Raw genomic sequence first — 17,385 nt, 5'->3', positions numbered from 1 at the left:
ACATGTAAAGATAGGTGTCCATGACTGATAAGAAGCTACCCCATGCCATACTAAAATCAACATTTAGGGTTCAATTATGAGTTTGGCGGTCTGCGGACTGCCATACCGGAGGTGGTGATGCAATGGCAGTGAGCGATGGTGGCCCTGCATGCCCTATAACCAGTTGTGATGTCAGCCAATCTGAGCACTGCAGCTTCTCTGTCAACAGTGCCACTGCCCACACAGGGCGGCAGTGGCAGTTGTGTGAAATCTGCCTCTGGGTGGCATGGACCACCACTCAAACCTCCTGGCCTATTACAAGTTGCATTTCAGCTGGCGGAAGTGATGTGAGCCAACCTCCACACAAGATGTGGCAGAAAGGAAGGGAAATAAGGACAAAACTCACCTTAACTCTCCTCAAGAAGTTCTCAGCCACTATGGAGGCCATCCTACCCTCTCAGGGACTCAGGGACAACCAGTAGAATAACAAAATATCTGACATGCACATGCAATGGTCATGTGTATTTTCAGAAAGCAGGCGGCACACACACCACATGGATAACATCTACAGGAAGTAGTTGCAAGATACACACTGCTCAATGGGTACATCTCTGTGCAGAAACACGCCAGTGGAAGAAGGGCAAGGTAGGAGTGATAGACCCTGGCTAAGCCCAAATACCTCATGTAAACCAACACAATGCCAGGTCACATACATTTTGTACACTTACATTTCACATCAATGAATATGTCTTCTCGTCCACTGGAACTCCAGAACTGGTGCCAAGGATAGACCACAATAAACCCTTTGAAAGTAACTCCAATGTGATTGAAACATACGCAGGTGTAGCAGCACATACTGAAGGAACCCAATGTCACCTTTACCATTGAATGAAACGAGTGGATCAATGTATCATCAAATGTTAGAATTATTAAAAAAACAAATCTATAAGACCAATGGCCAGGCCAAAGTCCAGATGTGGAGTAGCCCATTACTGCACCATGACACTTGCCATCATGAGACTGCCCTCAAAAAGGGGCATCTAGTGGGCAGGAGAGGCACCTCAAAAATAATAAACTAGGAAGTGCTGGGGTCAGGGTATGGGTCCACTAAGGAAGAGGGGTCAGTGGTTGGGATAGAGGCAAAGTCAAGGGGAACCAGTGGGACATCCATGGGAGCCAAGGCAGGTGGGATGACAATAGGTGGGCTTTGGGAGATATAAGGAGTGTATGTCACTGTCATGGGTGTGCCTGTGGATGGTACTGGTGTTTGGGTGTCTGGTGTTGGTTGTGACTGAGCTTTGTCTGTTAAAGTGTGTTGTGTGGGTATGTGTGTGCTGCTGGTGCTAGTGGAGAGGGTCTACTCAGTGGGTGTTTGCATGGATGTCTTACTGCATTTGTGGTGTGGTGCTAGTGGATATTGTTGTGCCTGCATGCTTGCATCTGTATAGCTTTGGGACAGGTATGAGTAAAGGGATTTAGCGTTGGGAAGTAGCTCAAGGTGTGGTGGAAATCTTGGCATGGGAAGGAGGTTGCTGTCAGTGAAGAGACCAGAGCCAGAAATTATCTGTGTAGGGCAGACATACCACTGTGAATGCCTCACAGTACCTCAACCATCTGGGCCATCACATTGGACTGACCCTAGAGGGTCCTCAGTCATGCATTCTGTCCAACAGAGATACATATTAGGAGGTCAATAGCCTCCCCACTCAGGGCAGCATGGGGCACAGGGCAAGGGCTGAGGTACCTGTACCGAAGGGGCCTTTCCACTTCATACAGGAGCAGAGGACAACTTGGTGGAAAGAAGCAGAGAGGGTGTAGAAGGGGGTAGACAATGATGGTGTAGTCACTGGTCCTGCGATGTCCACCACCATCACAGAGCCATCACAGGAGGTTGACTTAGAAGATGACTCTGGCCAGATGCTACCCTTACGTCACTGGCTACTTCTCTGCTAGCCTTTTTCATCTGAATAAATCCATGAACAAAAACATCGTAACAATATCATCATCAAATTAGCATTCAAAACTACTCCAACAAGGTCCATTACAACCTGCATAAAACTAGGTGGGCTAACTTTGAATGGCATTAGCACCACTCATATCCATGGCAATATCATTCCAGCCACTGCTCACAGCACATTGTCCTTGGTAGTGGCACCATCCTCAGATTATTTACCTATAATGTTTACCTATAATGTGGAAGAGCAACACCCTCATTCTACATATTGACCACATGTCCTTGAACTTGCACTTATGCAAATGTAACCCTTCAAAGATTCTTGGAAGCTGTTTATGAAATAGTCTATAGAGAAATACAGATGACATAAGTGTTGAGTCATCTTCACACAATGCTGGACACACCCCATGAAACTAGGTAAAGTTTTGTACTTCTGAATCCTATCTGTACTGTATGCCATCTTGCAAACAAGAGCCTTGTGCATCAAGGTCCACTGTACTGGTGAACTGTCACCCAGACACAAATAATAAACTTGCTTAGTGTGGGACATCTGTCACACACAACAACAACATACATGTATCAGTGATTTGTCTCATCACTCTGACAGGTGTCAGTGTAACTTACAAAATGAATGTGGATTCAATAAACTTTGGATGTGGACCACACGGCAGGAACAGAAAAAATGCAACTATGTCAGAACCCACACATGAAACAATGCCTCCCAATCATTAGGACAGGAGCCATCTACATCTTCACAGATAATACTTCTGCTAGTTACAGGAGGAAAAGGTTAAAGTATAATGAATGCCTCAGCATGACAGTCAACCCCTCTAAGCTGCTGGTTGGCCCTCAACTGCCCAGATCATGGTAAGCCACCGGCAGGATGAAACCCAATAGGGGACTCATCTTCTGGTGTGCGCCCCTACGACAGGGGAGAACTTCCCTAGCTGAACCTCAGAGATGGTGTAGCTGGTATGTCTCAATACCTTCTTCGGCAGTGGCCACTGCAAGAGCAATAGATCCCCAAGGACTGCACACTTCGGGCAATGGCTTTCCATATAGCCTGCTTTTGATGGGTGTTGACCTCTATAAATACAGGACATGGCGCAAAACATCATAACTACAAAGCATATTGATTTATGTATGGCTCACACACATATTTGAGGCATGTCACTAAACATAACATCTGTACTCCCCACATGCTACTAATCACTTCATAATATATGTAGACACTGGTATTCATGGGGGTATTATCCTCAATGCTCAAAGTATAACACACTGTCAAACATAGGACACATAACACATTTTGGTCTGGCCTATCACAATTATACCCTGCCGTAAAGTACAGTGGCACACCACAGACCATTCTGACCTCTTCAATGTGAATGCAGTTGGGCATGATTGCAAAAACAGTATCACCACCTGACACATCAACAACATTAACTGGTTAAAAAAGCCTTGCACCGGGGGCACAGGTTTACACTGCACACAAAGGCCTCAATGAAATGCTTCACATATTGTGGGCAAATAGAAATCACTCTGGTGTCCCCTTGCCATGTGGACAACAGCAAAGAATCACAGTATTTGTGTCACAGATCTGGATGCGGTCCAACTCCCTTTACACAACATATATCCAGCCACATGTGGTACATATCCAAGGATGACAACAACTAACTTCACTATAGCAAGTCAGAAATGCTACTTTTATTTGCTGCAGACTTACTAACTAATGTTTATACACACAAGAATATGTTTCATGAGCAGCAAATTTACACATGAATGTTTGGACCTAAAAATAGGAGCTTCATACAAACCAAACAACACACTAGTGGAAGTAAATGACCTCAAATCATGCACAGTGTAGGACAACTCAAAAAAAGTTCTAGCACAGGGCATGACCTCAGCCAACATACAGTATGTACAAGATGCACAATCATTCACAACAGAGTAGTGGTAGAACAAACTCACTAAACCATCAACTGGACCCCAGGGAGCAAAATATTGGACTCACGTTGGCATGCTATATTGACAGTGACTCACAGCCTTTCGCATAAACATAAGGGGCACAAGTTTGCAACAACCCTTGCCCTCAACACCGTGTATACAGTCAAAATGCATGTACCACAAATTCACAACACTCTAACATCCAATCCAATCCAATCCAATCAGAAATGTGTATAGCGCACTACTCACCCAGAGGGTCTCAAGGCGCTTAGGGGAGAGGAGTTCGCTACTGATCGAACAACAAGGTCTTGAGTTGCTTCCTGAAGGAGAGGTGGTTCTGGGTACGACTGAGGTGGGAGGGGAAGGAATTCCAGGTCTTAGCCGCTAGGTAGGAGAAGGATCTACCTCCCATGGTGGATCTTCGAATGCGTGGAATCGCGGCAAGGGCTTGGTTGGACGAACGCAGTTGGCGGGTGGGGGTGTAGAAGGTCAGGCGGTTGTTAAAGTATCTTTCCTGCAGTTTGGCTGTGGTTCCGGTGTAGAGGGTGTTTCCGTAGTCCAGGCGGCTAGTGACAAGTGCTTGGGTGACCGTCTTCCTTTTTTCGATGGGGATCCATCGGAAGATCTTTCGGAGCATGCGTAGGATGTTAAAACATGATGATGAGACGGCGTTGACTTGTCTGGTCATCGAGAGGGAGGAGTCTTGGATGAAGCCCAGGTTTCGTGCATGGTCCGTTGGTTTGGGTGCGCTGCCTAGGGCCGGGGGCCACCAGGAGTCGTCCCAGGCAGAGGGGGATGATCCCAGGATGAGGACTTCCGTCTTGTCTGAGTTCAGTTTTGGGCGGCTGTTCTTCATCCACTCGGCTACTTCTTTCATCCCTTTGTGTAGGTTGGTTCTGGCGGTGGTTGGGTCTTTGGTGAGGTAGAGGATCAGCTGGGTGTCGTCGGCGTAGGAGATGATGTTGAGGTTGTGTTGGCGTGCGATGGATGCGAGGGGGCTCATGTAGACGTTGAAGAGGGTGGGGCTGAGCGATGAACCTTGTGGTACGCCGCAGATGACTTCGGTGGCCTCTGATCTGAACGGGGGGAGGCGGACTCTCTGGGTTCTTCCGGCGAGGAACGAGATGATCCAGTCCAGTGCCTTATCTTGTATCCCGATGTTGCTGAGGCATTGAATTAAGGTTTGGTGACAGGGCGGTCTCGGTGCTGTGGTTAGCTCGGAAACCGGACTGTGAGGGGTCGAGGGAACCGTTGGACTCGAGGAAGGCGGCGAGCTGACTGTTGACGGTCTTCTCTATGACTTTGGCGGGGAAAGGGAGGAGCGAGATGGGGCGGTAGTTCTTAAGTTCGGTGGGGTCTGCTGAAGGTTTCTTCAGGAGGGCGCTGAGCTCGGCATGCTTCCAGCTTTCCGGGAAGGTGGCGGTGTTGAAGGAGCAGTTGATGATGTCCCGGAGTTGAGGGGTGATGACGGAGTCGGCCTTGTTGAAGATGTGGTGGGGGCATGGGTCGGTTGGCGATTCGGAGTGGATGGTGTTCATTGTGCGGATGGTGTCTTCGGTGCTGATCGGGATCCAGGCGCGGAGGGTGGTGGTGGGGGGGTTCGATTCTGTGGGTGGGGGAGTGGTCTGGTCGCCGAAGCTGTTGTGTATGTCTGCGATCTTGCTGTGTAAAAACCAGGCGAGAGAGTCACAGAGGTCTTGTGAGGGAATGATGTTGTTGTTGCCGGCGCTCGGGTTGGTGAGCTCTTTGGCGATGCTGAAGAGTTCCTTGCTGTTGTGGGCATTATTGTCTAGACGCTCCCTGAATGCTGACTTCTTGGTGGTGCGGATCAGCTGGTGGTGTTTGCGGGTGGCGTGTTTGAGGGCGGTCATGTGGTCTGTGGTTGGGTTTCTTCGCCAGGCTTTCTCGAGAGCGTGGCAGTTCTTCTTGGAGTTACTTTAGGTCGTTGTTGAACCAGGAGGCTTTTTTGCTTCCTGGTTTGTTGGGACGGTTTTTCAGGGGTGCTAGGTCGTCAGCGCAGTTGGTGATCCACTGTGCGAGGTTGTTGGCTGCTTGATTCGGGTCCGTTGATCTGGCAGGAGGGTTCTGGTTTAGTGATGTGGTGAGCTGGGCAGTGGTAATTTTGTTCCAGCTTCTGCGAGGGACCTGTTGTCGGTGGTGGTGGGTCGTGGTGTTTCTGAAGCTGAAGTGGACGCAGCTGTGGTATGTCCAGTGGAGTCCCGTGGAGTGGTTGAAGGAGATGTGCTTGCTGGAGGAGAAGATTGGGTCGAGCGTGTGTCCGGCGTAGTGGGTGGGGGTGTTCACCAGTTGTTGGAGTCCGAGATTGGCGAGGTTGTCCAGCAGGGTGGTGGTGTTCCTGTCGTTGTTATTCTCCAGGTGGAAGTTGAGATCCCCTAGGAAAATATAGTCATCGGAGGGGAGGGCGTGTGGGCTTACAAAGTCAGCGATGTCTTCGCTGAATTGTGTGCGGGGTCCTGGGGGTCTGTAAATGAGGGTGCCTCTGAGTGTGGTCATGGGGTCGGTGTGTATCTGGAAGTGTAGGTGTTCGGCGGCTGTGAGGGTGTCGTCGGAGCTGGACGTGATGCGGATGGTGTTCTTGTGGACGATGGCGATGCCTCCTCCTGTTTGATTGATGCGGTCCCTTCGGATGATCTTGTAACCGTCAGGGATGGCTGGGTGCTGATGAGGCATTCATCCAGGTTTCAGTGAGAAAGGCGACGTCAGGAGTTGTGGAGTCGAGTAGGTTCCATAGTTCAATGGCGTGTCTGTGGACCGGGCGGGTGTTGAGCAGGATGCACTTCAGGTGGTTGATGTTGGAGCTCCGCTTGGCGTGAGCGGATGCAGTGTAGGTCCTGATGCAGCAGAACTTGCAGGATTGGCATGTGAAGGGTCCATGGGTGCGTCCTGGGTTGGCTCAGTAGCAGTCGGGGAGTCAGCCGGTGTTGAGTGCAGTGAGGATGGCGGTGTCGTACGTTTGGCTGGTGGGATGGCCTCTGCGGGGTCCAGGGGGTCTGGCGCTGGGCGCGGTCCAGGTGCGGACAGGCGCAGACGGGCCTACCTTTGGTGCGCCTTCGGCGCGCATAGGGCGCGCCCCCTGCGCGTGAACGCTGCGTGTTTGCCACTCTGCCATAAGTGGAGAGTAGAGGGGGCGGAGCGAGGGAGGAGCAGCTGGGAGGCGGGAGTGGGGTGGCGAGTGGGGAGGGGATCGGTCCGGAGATGCTGGAGGGAGCGGGGGTGGGGCCGCGGGGGAGCAGCGGCAGGGAGCGGGGAGGAGAGACGGGCTAAGGGCACAACAATGCAATAATAATGGCACAGGCGAGATCGGGCACAACCAAGGCGGTCGCTGGCACAAATACCAAAACAATGCAATAATAATGGCACAGAATGCAGGAGATACAGTGCGAATACGATATCAGGCACACCAAGGCAATATGGATACGATACCAGGCACAATGGCACAGAATGCAGGAGATACAGTGCGAATACGATATCAGGCACACCAAGTCACACCAAGGAGGGGCGCGCGGCGGGTGGAGCGACCGGTTCTGACCAGGTCAGGACGGTCACAGCTCCTCGCCTCGCGGGTATTGCCTTATGTTGTCAGTGGGCGGGAGGAGCAGCTGGGAGGCGGGAGCGGGGTGGCGAGTGGGGAAGGGATCGGTCCGGAGATGCTGGAGGGAGCGGGGGTGGGGCCGCGGGGGAGCAGCGGCAGGGAGCGGGGAGGAGAGATGGGCTAAGGGCACAACAATGCAATAATAATGGCACAGGCAAGATCGGGGGCACAACCAAGGAGGTCGCTGGCACAAATACCAAAACAATGCAATAATAATTGCACAGAATGCAGGAGATACAGTGCGAATACGATATCAGGCACACCAAGGCAATATGGATACTATACCAGGCACAATGGCACAGAATGCAGGAGATAAAGTTCGAATACGATATCAGGCACACCAAGGCACACCAAGGAGGGCCGCGTGGCGGGTGGAGCGACCGGTTCTGACCAGGTCAGGACGGTCACAGCTCCTCGCCTCGCGGGTATTGCCTTATGTTGTCAGTGGGAGGGAGGAGCAGCTGGGAAGCGGGAGCGGGATGGCGAGTGGGGAGGGGATCGGTCCGGAGATGCTGGAGGGAGCGGGGATGGGGCCGCGGGGGAGCAGCGGCAGGGAGCGGGGAGGAGAGACGGGCTAAGGGCACAACAATGCAATAATAATGGCACAGGTGAGATTGGGGGCACAACCAAGGAGGTCGCTGGCACAAATACCAAAACAATGCAATAATAATGGCAGAGAATGCAGGAGATACAGTGCGAATACGATATCAGGCACACCAAGGCAATATGGATACGATACCAGGCACAATGGCACAGAATGCAGGAGATACAGTGCGAATACGATATCAGGCACACCAAGGCACACCAAGGAGGGCCGCGAGGCAGGTGGAGCGACCGGTTCTGACCAGGTCAGGACGGTCACAGCTCTTCGCCTCGCGGGTATTGCCTTATGTTGTCAGTGGGAGGGAGGAGCAGCTGGGAGGCGGGAGCGGGATGGCGAGTGGGGAGGGGATCGGTCCGGAGATGCTGGAGGGAGCGGGGGTGGGGCCACGGGGGAGCAGCGGCAGGGAGCGGGGAGGAGAGACGGGCTAAGGGCACAACAATGCAATAATAATGGCACAGGCGACATCGGGGGCACAACCAAGGAGGTCGCTGGCACAAATACCAAAACAATGCAATAATAATTGCACAGAATGCAGGAGATACAGTGCAAATACGATATCAGGCACACCAAGGCAATATGGATACGATACCAGGCACAATGGCACAGAATGCAGGAGATACAGTGCGAATACGATATCAGGCACACCAAGGCACACCAAGGAGGGCCGCGCGGAGGGTGGAGCGACTGGTTCTGACCAGGTCAGGATGGTCACAGCTCTTCGCCTCGCGGGTATTGCCTTATGTTGTCAGTGAGAGGGAGGAGCAGCTGGGAGGCAGGAGTGGGGTGGCGAGTGGGGAGGGGATCGGTCCGGAGATGCTAGAGGGAGCGGGGGTGGGGCCGCGGGGGAGCAGCGGCAGGGAGCTGGGAGGAGAGACGGGCTAAGGCCACAACAATGCAATAATAATGGCACAGGCGAGATCGGGGGCACAACCAAGGTGGTCACTGGCACAAATACCAAAACAATGCAATAATAATGGCACAGAATGCAGGAGATACAGTGCGAATACGATATCAGGCACACCAAGGCAATATGGATACGATACCAGGCACAATGGCACAGAATGCAGGAGATACAGTGCGAATATGATATCAGGCACACCAAGGCACACCAAGGAGGGCCGCGCAGCGGGTGGAGCGACTGGTTCTGACCAGGTCAGGACGGTCACAGCTCTTCGCCTCGCGGGTTTTGCCTTATGTTGTCAGTGGGAGGGAGGAGCAGCTGGGAACAGAATGTTTGGCATGGAACCAGGCCATATGTGACATCAGCTTTGAGTCACATGATGAGTATCAGTATATCGATGTGCACACTGTCATGACCACTGTATGTAGGTGTTACAGAAGACTCACTTTAACCTTACTTGTTCATCACAGGACACATGCACAGCACTTACATTGAGCCTAGAAATATCCAGCAACCATCACCATGATCTCAAAACACAAGTGTAACTGTCATGTATTTTCCACCAGTCTGTAGGAACATAGCATTACAGTGACACTTATACTATGCAGATGGTGCCAGATTGATTCCAGGTACTCCAGCAGGATATTTTGCCCAGCAGACCAACTAGCTCACAGTGCCACGTAAGGTTTCTTAACTTGGACAGGGTGGGAATGGTATGAGCCAAATACTGGATATGACAAGCCTCGTCACCCATGGCTCATATGAATTGATTTAGGATCCTTTTCCTCTTATACCACTGCACCATCATCCACTTACAAATATATAATGGAAACAGAGGCTTTTAAGCATAATTGTATTAGAACAAAGCTTACTAACACTTGATACATGTTTTGTCACAATCACTATAGGGAGGCATATTAATCAGTTCAAATACACACAAATTAAGAACTTCAGAAACAGTTACACCGCAGTGCTAAGGCAGTACAGTGATGAAGATATATGCTAATTAAGACATCAAGATACAACTATAATGCAGTCCATGATCTACATAAGTAGAGAAAGTATATGTGTAATGCAATAATGCCTTCACTTGTGAAACGAGCATTGACCTGCTGGGTGAGGACATAATTACACGATTTGGTCATTAACTGGACACCCCACATGGACAAATTCTAAACATGCCTCTTTAAGTCCCAGCATGTAGGGTTCCCACAGGGTTAGCAGAAGTATCACCAGTGCCCAAATACCAGAATTGATCGTTCATGTACAATGACATTTGAAACTAGCATCCTTTGTTAACTTGTAGATAGTCATGTCACCTCTTAGGTGTAAAATGGATTGACATCTGTACAGTCATTATGAGGCCACATGTGCAGTGTTCAAAGATTTGTTAAATAGTTAGGCAAAGCAAATGATGATTGAGAAGTTGTCTCAGAGGCAAGAAGTTGGCATTGTCATGTACGCAGGTATGTTTACAGAAGTCATAGGTGATTGTAACAAAGATGCACTAGAAATAGAGGGTCTGATTACGATGTCAGTTGCAAAGCCTTCGACCTTAGTTCCACAGACATATCACTGGGAGCAGCCACATCATAGGATGTCTCAAAGAATCAACAAGGGGGATTCTGGGTAGGAAAATATTGGGGAACCCAGGCAAGCCATACCTCGTTGGACTCGCCCGGGTGTCTACTTTTCAGAAATGTGTGGGTTTGGAAGTTTCCCAAGATGGCCGCCGAGCCCGGGGCCAAACCCCAGGTAACCTTACTTGCAAATCCAGGTTGTTTTGTGATAGGTAATTATGATGTCTCCTCAATACGTTTTGGCCCCTTGCCTGTCGCGGGTACTTGACCCACCCACACGAGTAATGTACCATTTTTATCGAGAGAACTGGGGGAATACTGGGTGATAGGAAATGTGTGGATCCACGTAGATTCCAGAACTTTCCCACACAGAAATTTGAAAAGAAAGTGATTTTTAAGCTATATTTGAGGTTAGCAGGGGATTCTGGGTAGGGAAAGATTGGGGGACCCATGCAAGCCATACCTTGCTGGACTCCCCTGAGTGTCTAGTTTTCAGAAATGTGGGGGCTTGGTAGGTTTGCTAAGACGACCTCGAGGAGTCCAGCGATGGAACTTGGGGAGTGTAGGTGTCTGTTGTAGGTGGATAGGGAGGGAGTTCCATTCCTTGGCCACGAGGAGGTAGAAGGTGCGCCCACCTGTTCCAGTACTCCTGATGCATGGTACCATTGCACAGGAGAGCTGGACTCCCTATTGAAGGAAACCCACCTTACTTGTACTGAGGGAATTGACCCTCAAAGAGGTGGATGGGTCAGAGGCATTCTATGACTTACCAAGCCTTTGCCAGAGGAGTTTTTCTATGGGTAAGACAAGGGATGCCCTTCGAGAAAACCACAGAGTTTGTAGCCCTAGAGGGTAATTATGTGATCATTACAGGGAGGTTTCTTTGTGAGCTTTCTAGGGTTTTGGTACCTTACCTGGATCAGGCAATATTACTGGGTGGGAATTTTTACTGCATTGCATACCCTGCATTTGATCGTTCTCACCCAGCCCTGGGAGATTCCCCAGTAACCCGGATTGCTGTTATCCTTCCTAGTTGGCAACAACAGTGGGGACAGGTAGACTCTTGGAGGTGAATTCACTCTGTGACCCGAGACTATACATTATATTTAGGCTTGCACAACCTCCATGTACGACTTGATTCCTTTTTAGGTACTCAGACTGTTCCTGGAACAATTCACGGGGTAGTATATTTGTGCCAAATGGCTTCAGATCATAATACAGTGTTACTCTCTATGAATTGGGAATGTGAGTGCCCTTGCATCCCTGACTTGTGATTACAGGTTGAGGCATTAGATTACCCAGTCATCCATAAAAACATTGGCAAGGCCAGAAGTGTGTATTTTGTAGAAAATGCCAGATCTGCTTCATCCCTTTTGATTGAGAAGGATGCATTTAAAACGGATATATGACGTTACTCCGCATACCGTTACAACTACCTACCATTACAACGCGACCATTACAACGCATACCATTACAACGCATAGCGCTTTGGGGCGCTGGATAGTGGTAAGTATAATTTACTATTCTAACTCCAGTCCCCGTGGACCCTAGGGAAGGTGTTGGATAGTAAATTATACTTATTCCCTATCCTAGAGCGCCCCCCAGCGCAATGCGTTGTAATGGTATGCGGAGTAAAAGTTGCGTTGTAATGGTAGTGCGGAGTAAAAGATCCGTTGTAACAGGTGTATACCATTTAAAACTAAAATCAGATGTTGTTGTATTGCAAAAGTGGTTTGGGTGCGACTTGCACTAGTAGGTGAGGTGGAAAACCAATAAAGGGCTCTGCGATAAAAAAAATGGAGACCGGGAAATACAGCCCTTAAACACCCATTGCTTTAGGTGAAAGACTTATTGAAACTCCAAGTTGATAGACTGCACAGTTTTGGCTACAGGGAGTATTTGACTCGTGCACACGCAGAGCACAATAAAGCAGGTAGCTTATTAGTGAGGCTCATTACCCAAAAAATAGGTGAGCCATGATTTCAGAGCTAGAATCAGACACTGATTAACCTTTATATATAAATATACAGGGTGTTCGGTTCCTCAAGGTAGACAGAACAAAAGGGATATTAGTGTTCCAGACATAAGAGAATATGCACCAATAGGAGCAAGTGCCCTCACACACCCTGAAAGGTGTCATGCTTCATTATTGGCCTATCTCCTCATTGGGCCAGCCCTGCAATGCCCAAAGGGCACACACTAGGGGGCTCTTTGCCAAAGATCTTCTTATAGCTGTGTGGTGAAATGGGAGGGCGAATTGGGGGTGTGTGTTTTTTTTTGTGTGAAGAGTGGTGTTGCAAAAGTGGGATAACATAGGTCTAGTGATGTGTTGTGTCAAAGCCTTCATTGATTGGACTCAGTACCCTAGTTAACAAATGTGGTGCTTATGTATGTAATTAAAATTATGTCAATAAGTTTCTTGCCTATGTCTGTCCAGGTGGATCAAATGGTAATTATTCAGGATCTAACAAAAATAATAACCAGGACTACTTTATGACTAGATTTAAAAAGAGGTGCAATGCATTAAAGTAATCAGTCATATATCATGTGGTCACAGTATTTTTTTTTACCTGGGCTTGGATCATACCTCTAGAGGTTGTAGCAGAACAAAGCGCTTATTAGCACCTGAGACACAATGCCGGATCTGCCGTGAGACCTACCCCAGCTCTGCTTCCTTGTTATGTAGTCAGACTGCCATCAATACCATAATCCAGAAATATTATGCATCCTTCTATGTCCAGTAACAAAAGATACCACCTCAGACTATTGAAGACTTTTTGATACTGGTGCACCTACAAGTGCTCCCACAGGAAGATGCGGACGGGTTAGGGGATGAAATCACTATAGAAAAGGTAAGAACTTCCATCAAAAGTATAGCATGCTGTAAGGTTCCAGGAGCTGATGTTCTAACTGTGGAGTACTTTACCACCTGTAGGAACACCTTGGCACAGAAATTAGTAGAACTTTACTCTGCAGCTTGAAAATCTGGCCATCTTACGGTAACTACACCTGAACCTCTGGTTATCCCAGTACTGAAATTAGGTCACCCTCCCATCGATGTCAAATTCTATCATGCTTAACGTGAATTACTATATTCTTAGTAGAGATAGTGACCTGTCTCCTGCCCCACATGCCTACTTTAATACATACGGATCAAATGGGATTTATTTCTGGATACAATACAGTGCTTAATTTCACTACTAGATGTGGATTTCTTGGCTAAGTGAACAGCAGCTGTTATGGCAATAGATATAGAGAAGGCCTTTGAGTTGGGACTTCCCGTATGGAGTAATGGTTTGTATGGGATTGGGACCAGAGTTGTTACACTGGATAAGACTTCTCTACATGGGTCCCACTGCGCAGGTTTACCTTGGCAGAACTAAATCTGATCCATGTGAGGTGGGACGCGGAACCTGGCAGGGATGTCCACGCTCCCCACATTATTTGGCAATGCAATGGAGCCTTTGGCCAACGGTGGTCGCACGGGAGATTTTATTGTGGTTTCGAGGTTTTTGGGGAACATCATTAAACAGAATTATATGCTGATGATATTCTGTTGTTTCTTCAGAATATTGGAGTTGGCTTTCCCAGCGCAAAAGATTTGCTGGAGTGCTTTGGTGCAGGCTTGGCCCTTCACATTAATTGGCAGAAATCCCATCTGTTTCCACTCTGAAGGGATACTTCTCCTCCCCAGAACCAATTTGGACTTGCATGGATCCCTGCATGTCTGAAATATTTGTAAGTTAACATATATCATAACCATCAAGTTCTATTGGATTGTAATGTTGGAGCAGCAGTTAGAGCGCTTTAAACTAATATAACAATGTGGATGTCTTTGCCAATATGGCTAGAAGAATAGTGGTGGCTAAGATGGTGGTGCTTCCAAGTTTCCCTTATTTTTCCCCTGCTCTGCCACTGATGGTGCCTTGCAGGCTGTTCCGAGAGCTGGAGTCACTGCTATTAGAGCCGTTCTGGGGGACTGGATGACACAGAGTATCACTTGCTAACTTGCAGCCCTGTAGTGGAAGGTGGGTTGGCAGCTCCAGATTACTTGGTGGCACAGCTATAGACGTTCACCCAGTGGATTTTAGGGGATTTAATATAGGTTGCACCCAGAAGCGGATGTTATCAGTTTGCCTTCTGACTTAAGGGACTCATCACAGGTACTCTTGGTTTTCCGGAGGTGACTACATGTTGCCTCTCAGGAGCTCCTGATGGTACAGCAGTGCTGGCGTCTATGTCTGCAGCAAACTCACATCCCTAAGCCCTACTCACCAGAACTGCCGTTAAGGTGGTTGAAGATTGTGGCTCATGAAGGGGCTTTGATGGGATTGCAAGGAATGTGGGGAGGACTGCTTATGGGATAAATTGGATAGGACAGCTGTTTAAAGATAGATAATAGCACTCATTTGAAGACTTGGTGGAGGATTTCTGAATTTTGATGCACCAGGCAATGGTAGTCACGGTTAGGCAACATTGGGTAAATGGAGAATTGGAACCTGCAACGCGTTAAGTCTGTCAATGGCTCTGTAAAACGGTGGGTTGTGTAAAAGTGGTCACATCAGTAAATCAATCCATATGAGCTAAAATTCTAATTAGCCTTACAGGTTTAAAAGTTAAATGAGAGACATGTTTAGAGCTAGAGATCACTGATGCGGATTGGGAGAAGCACATATAGCCACTGTTTCTCTAAATGCCAGATTTAAATGAATTAATTTTTAGTTTTGGATTGGAGCTTATTTTACGCCTGGTAAGATCGATAGGTTTCATGCAGCTGCTGCTGCAGCATGTCCAAGATGCGGAGCAGAAATGTTCCATATGGTATGGTCCTCCCCCTCTATCGTAGGTTACTGGTAGGAGGTAGTGGACTGTGTTAATGATATCACACAATGGGTGGTCCCTTGTACACCACTGGCCTGCCTTCTTGGGTTTTACCCATGCGCTAAAAAGTGTAAAACCACTACTAAATGTATTGATTTGGTACTAATTATTGCAAAATGAGAATTGACAATGCATTGGAAATCTGCTGGGGGACTACAGGTGCTTAAAGGGCAAGATGAGCTGGTTAAATAGGCAAAGTTTGAGAGTGCTGTTTTGTTTTGTGAATTGAAGAGAGGGAGGGGAAGTATTGATAGGGCTTAAAGCATTATAACAATTAGTAGATAACCCTCGGGCTCCGTATGTTGGCTCAGATACTACTGACAGCTCCCATCTTTTGCGGGAGGATTCAGAGGGTGGAGGTAATTGACTTTGCGTGGGGGCTTTGAGTGGGACTTGAACCTACAGCGGGGAGCTCAGCTTGACAGAGGACTATGGAACTCTATAAAGGAAGAGCTTGGTAAGAGGTAACTATAGGTGGGGTGTTGCTTGTTGTTGTTTGTTAGTAATATGTTATGCATTTGGGCTGCACAAGTTTGAAAGATGTGTACTTCTTTAACCTGCTTCACTCTGTACTGCTAGGCATAGATCAATGCCAGTTTCTGATGAGCAGTGTCTTGGTCACGCTGATACATCACATCTTTAACTTGCTTTACTCTGTACTACTACAGGTAGATCTTTGTCTGTTTCTGATGTGTTATGCCTGGCAGCTAATTTGAAAACAATATATTGGTGTTTACACCACATGAATCATGCATTAGTATTTATTATAAAAGGATGTGATAAAGTTGGGAAATATTCATCAGTGACATCCAATGTCCCTCATTTATCTGACTTCGCCCCTGCAGTACTAGGAAACATAATTAAAACTTGGTAAACAAGAAAACATAAAGAGATATTTGTAGAAAGAACTTTGGCCCTAAGGGCACTCATTAGGTCATGCTTCCTTCAAACAATGGGTGTGTCCCAAATATTATTATTAATGGCCAAATAAAAGAGGCACTCTTTTCAAAGAAAATAAAACTGGCTGATGACTCCAACCCTTTCCACAGAGGTGTGCTTTGGTGGTTGTGGGTTTTAAAAGGCAATCACACCTGCCAGGGAATCTCTCCCCTGCAGGTGATATTTCAGAGCCCCTATATAAACTCCAAAATCACTGCATACATGTGTCTTGGTATTTTGTATTAAACTAATATTTACTATAAATGATTCTTAAAATAATATGGGAAGTGGCTTTCTTATAAGCAACTCAGAAAATAAAATCAATTAAAGGGTGAACATTTGCTACACCGAAATCATATTTCTTCATGCGTCCATAAATAACTAATCTGAACACTACCTATATAATGATTAGCTGACTTATTGCTTCATTACTTTGGAAAATTATTATTCTGAGTCATCTGAAGATATCCCTTATACTATTGGGGAATGACTTTGAAGCACTATCTTTCATCCTTCAAGCAATGAGAGCATCAGCCATGCCACACTCAATCACTCTTATATTTGATGCCTTCCCAGATATTATGGACTGTGAGCAAATTGTTCATGTTCAGCTCCTTTACTTGCTAAGGAGTGTGGTAAACAATGCGTGTGTTCAGCAGTTGCTTCTTTGTGTGTCTAGTTCTTCCTACATGGACACGTGTGTGATTATTCACTTGCTAAAGAGTGTGGTAAACAATTCCTGTGCTCAGCAGTTGATTCTTTGTGTGTCTAGTTCTTCCTACATGGACACGTGTGTGATTATTTACTTGCTAAAGAGTGTGGTAAACAATGCGTGTGTTCAGCAGTTGCTTCTTTGTGTGTCTAGTTCTTCCTACATGAACACTTGTGTGATTATTTACTTGCTAAAGAGTGTGGGAAACAATGCGTGTGTTCAGCAGTTGCTTCTTTGTGTGTCCATTTCTTCCTACATGGACACTTGTGTGATTATTT

The sequence above is a fragment of the Lissotriton helveticus genome, chromosome 2_1, assembly GCF_964261635.1.
Source record: "Lissotriton helveticus chromosome 2_1, aLisHel1.1, whole genome shotgun sequence".
In the NCBI taxonomy this organism is placed as follows: Eukaryota; Metazoa; Chordata; class Amphibia; order Caudata; family Salamandridae; genus Lissotriton; species Lissotriton helveticus.
This window is presented reverse-complemented; position numbering follows the sequence as displayed.